The following is a 4,747-nucleotide window of genomic DNA, read 5'->3' as shown; positions in this document are numbered from 1 at the left end:
CGGCGTTATGACCACCGCCCGAAGCTGGAGCCATCACGCCCCCTCTATATAGCTCTATGGGAGAGCCGAAGATTGCCGAACAGCTCTCCCACAGAGCTATATAGAGGAGGCGTGGTGGCCCCCGCTTTGGTCAGGGGCCGTAACATGTCACTGTGAAGGAGAGACGGGGCTCCAAACAGGGATCGCGGGGGGCCCCAGCGCTCAGTCCTCCCGTGATCTAAAACGTATCTCCTATTTTTTGGATAGGGGATAGTTTTTTTTTTTACATGATACTTCTCCTTTAAGTGCTTGCCTGCTATTGGACAGCCACTGTTCCCACACATAATCATAGTATAACTGTTCTTGCAGTGAAGCCTCAAAGCTGCTGTGGCGTTATTGTGGATCCATGCCCAGGAGTGGATTCTAATGAGACTCTACTTTTTACCCTTAATCCTCATAAGGGGGTCTTGAATATTAGTGGCAAGAAACTTCCACGTCTCTTCTCAGCTGCTGGCAAAGAGAAAGCAAAGTATTAGAGAATGTAGCACAGGCGTTGACCAGGGCTGGAAGAGTTTATGCAGATATGATAGAAGGACAATGGATCAGGACAGGCAGCAAATAGAAGAGTGGTTCAATAGCAAGCAGAGTCAATACCAGAGAACAGAAAAAATGAACACCTTTGCAGTTCTTTAGACAATGAACCTTCTTGCTCAGGCACTGACCATTGGGGGATAAGTCCTTAAATAGGCAACTGCAGTAGATGGCTTGACTATTGCAACATACAGAAAAGCCACCCTGGCTATTAGCAGATCTCTCTATTATTCCATCCAGAAATTAAATGGAAATCCCAAAGGAAAACACACCTCTATCAGGTTATGCAGGTCTATGAATATATTTATCATATGCTTTGGGAAATTTCCTGATGCAAACAGCGCATATACACTACAACCATAATGTGAAATCAGCCTATTAATAATTCTTTTCCATGTTATTATACTGTTGTCTACTTCTGATTTCTTCAGTTTATTTGGAATCTATCCAGAAGTCTTTTCAATAAGCTACCATTCTCTTACATGAACAGCTGTGATGATACTACATTATATGACACTGTACCCATGAGTGCAGACATAAATTCATTATGCAAGACCAAATAACCATGTTTGGAAGAGTTGGGCTGAATGAGTCATTCACATTAATAGCTACCCACATTCAAAGGCTGCTAATGTGTATCTTAAAAATATATCTATTTTTTAAATGAAGTTTTTAGATTGTTAGTCTTTACTTTGAGGGATTATATTTAACCATAGGCATCGTATTAGCTCTCTTGACCATGTCATCTCTAAGAACATCTATACTGACAAAGAAGTTCTGAAGAAATGCATAGAATTTTTAGAAATTCATTGTACCTGCTGACATCTGAACAATATACAGCTATAAATACTTTGTACACCTAGCACAAGTACTTTACACAACTCGACACAGGATGAAAAGCTGCATGTTACAGAAGGTAAACATTTACATTCTTTCAATAAGAGAGCTGCATAGAGTCATCTACAATGATTGATGACAATAGTAAGTTGTCTTAAAAACACAATTTTTGGACAAATGTTAGCTATTGCGTAAAACAGTTTAATTTTAACTCCATCTGTATGTCTAAGTAAGTGTCCACTGTTACTCGAAGGTTATACAAGTTTATTAGTATTGATTAAAAAATGTGTTCAAGTTGGTGAGATAACATTTTTTCAAAATAAGCCAATCACCATAGGATTTCTCTGAAGGTGATCTGACGCCCGAGTTAGCAGCTGTAGGTAGCACTCTGGTCTGGGCATGCACTATACACCTGGTGTGGGCATCCTGGCATCAGACATATCAGTCGTTGTACCCGATAAGGCTAGGAGCCGGATTGAAAACTATTGACAGCAGTTTTTCTGGCTAGCTGAAAAGTTGATATATACAAGCACAAAACATATAAGCTTTAAAAATGCAAACAATCCAACATTTATATTTATCCATTTAATTAAAAAAATATTAAATGTAAGAAGAAAAAAAAGTCTGCAAAGGTGTCCATAGCCTTTTTACACCAAGGATACTTTTTAATGCTTGTGTTCCAAGAGTCATAGCTTTTTATTTATTTATTTTATTTTTCAAAGTAGCTGTATAATGGCTTTTTTGTGGGACAATCTGTGTCTTTGGAGTCCTGAAAAAAAGCAATAACAACAAAAAAAATAAAACAACTCTGCCATTGTTTTATTTTTTATTTTTAGTTCCTTTAGTACTTATGAAAAATCAATATATTTTTAATAAAGAGAAGTCATTTTTGTTTCACCGTATTCCAAAAGCCATACTTTTATATATATTGTATATATTTTTTATCAATGTAGCTGTATCAATGCTAGCCTTCTGTCAGATGGCTTGTAGTTTTTTTTTTTATGTCTTTTTGGGGTGCAAGTAATCTATTGCACACAACAAATTTTTCTACGTATTTGTCTATTTAGTCTATGCACCTTTTGTTCGTTTGGCACATTGGTGCCCCAAACTGAACAGCATATTCCAGATGAGGCCATACCAATGCTTCATAAAGTAGGTAGGTAGAATCATGTCCTTGTCCCAGGAGTCCATGCCACTTTTGGTAGACTTTTGTGGTTGGGGTTGTTCATTTGCTGTATGACCCACTTACCTTGAAACTCAGTTGCCCATAGAGCCTGTGTGATTTATTAAATCTGTATATATTTTTTGAGTAATATTATTTAATTGACTATCTGATTGGCAGTGTAGGCTGTAATATATTAGATCTTTAAATCACGTGGTACTTTGTTTGTACCTTATGAAAAAATACACATGTGCACTCTTTGTTCCTGATATTTGAGTTTGTTTGACTGCACTGTTATATACAAAATAAATTGTAGCTTTAATATATGCATTTAGGTTTTGTTATATATCTATCTTATAAATGACAAGTGTTCCCTTCTGCCATAAGAGTAGATGCACCTGCTACCACCGCATACTTGGTTTCTCTCTCACAAGCAGAGTAAAAGCAAATGCAAGTGATCAATAAGCTGTAGGATTTGGCTGAACGGTATAATGCAACGTGAACATATGTTTGGAGGAGCATCGTAAGCTGGATGGGCACAAAGGTCCCAACACAAGGTGGTACAGGAGTCAGAAAATGATGTCTTATTTTTAATAACATTGAAATGCATTGAAATACTTTAAATGGTAGCACAACTTCTTTAATGGGTTAACCACTAATTAACAGGGTAGCTACCTATATGTGGCACTAGAGATAGTAATCTTATTTCTGGAGAAGAGCTATTCTGCATACTTTTTTCCAGGAATCATTGCTTTTAAGACTCTACACCAGCTTAAAGGGGGTACTCCGGCCCTTATACATCTTATCCCCTATCCAAAGGACTGCGGAGAGCTCACAAAGGTGGTTGCGCAATGACAGATTGGGGGTCCCCAGCGGCGGGTCCCACGGGTCCCCCGATCATGCATCTTATCCCCTATCCTTTGGATAAGGGATAAGATGTATTGAGGCTGGAGTACCCCTTTAATCTCTGCAAGGGAACTACTACCTAACAAAAGCTCATTTATCCTTTGTTACTTTGATAACATCCCAACATGATATTCCTCTCCTGACAGCAAGCGACCAGAAGGAATAGTCTGAAATAAGTTAGAAACCTTTTATCTTAAGTCTACTATATGTACATATTACACACTGACACCAAGCATGCTTACATCCTGGCAGCAAGAAGTCTGCTGTTTCCATACTCCATACTGTTTATGCTTTGTGATAAATGTCCTGTGTATAGTCAGACCTTGTGCTGTTATTTTCTTCCTGTTGTTTCTGTTGGACATCCTGGCTATGACATCATAGTCTGGTCAAGTCTATGAGGAGGTTACCACAGATTAACTGCATTGCTTATTATGTTCTGTCTAAAAAGTAAGGACACTCTGTTTAAAGGAAAACTGTCACCAAGTTCACCCACACTAAACCCAATACACTGGGTTATAGTGTGGGTGTACAGGAGTCCATACATGGGTCTCTTTTTTTTTTTATGTTTTCTTGTAGCAGAGTTATCATTCGCTAAAGTTGCGCTGTTTGCCCTTCACTTGCGCTCTGAAAGCGGGTCCCCCGCTGGCAGCCTTGCTTTGGGTCCCGGAGGAAGGGGCCTTAGCCTGCCCCCGTTGTTCGCATATTCATGATCCCCCTGAGCACAGCGTGTCGGGAGAACCCTCTGTGCAGTGTAACTGCGTATGCGCCGGTCCCTCGCTACACCCGAAAGTACGTCTTTCTGAAGTGTCACTACTCCCAACTTCCGAGTGAAGCAAGGGACCAGTGCATGCGCAGCTACACACAGACCTCTCTCCCGATGCGCTGTGTTCAGGGGGAAAATTAATATTTAAACATGGGGGCGGGCTAAGGCCCCATCCTCGGGACCCAAAGCAAGGTTGCCAGCGGGGGACCCACATTCAGAGTGCAAGTGAAAGGCAAACAGCAGAACCTTAGCGGATGACAACTCGGTGACAAGAAAACATAAAAAAGTAAGTGACCCATGTATGGACTCCTGTTCACCCACACTGTAATCCAGTGTATTGGGTTTAGTGTGGGTGAACTTGGTGACAGTTTTCCTTTAAAGGTTTGTTTTTTTCAACATATGTGTATAAATCAGATTTAGATTTTTCATACAACAGTATGTACAGGTTAAGTCATAAGCTTCTATACACTAAGGTTAAAGTCATGAAAACTCATATTTACTCTGGGCAC

At 39.7% G+C, this 4,747-nt stretch overlaps 1 long non-coding RNA gene across 1 annotated transcript; it reads right to left on the bottom strand.

The window, feature by feature from the left end:
- Nucleotides 1–223: 223 nt before the first annotated feature.
- LOC130272638 (uncharacterized) lies at nucleotides 224–3,803 on the bottom strand. The gene is made up of 3 exons (XR_008843657.1): nucleotides 3,718–3,803; nucleotides 1,740–1,915; nucleotides 224–486 (listed from the first exon to the last, which is right to left on the bottom strand). It is a non-coding gene; the product is annotated as an uncharacterized LOC130272638 (long non-coding RNA).
- Between the last annotated feature and the right edge of the window lie 944 nt (nucleotides 3,804–4,747).

Source organism: Hyla sarda, chromosome 5, assembly GCF_029499605.1.
Source record: "Hyla sarda isolate aHylSar1 chromosome 5, aHylSar1.hap1, whole genome shotgun sequence".
Lineage (NCBI taxonomy): Eukaryota > Metazoa > Chordata > Amphibia > Anura > Hylidae > Hyla > Hyla sarda.
This window is presented reverse-complemented; position numbering and strand designations above follow the sequence as displayed.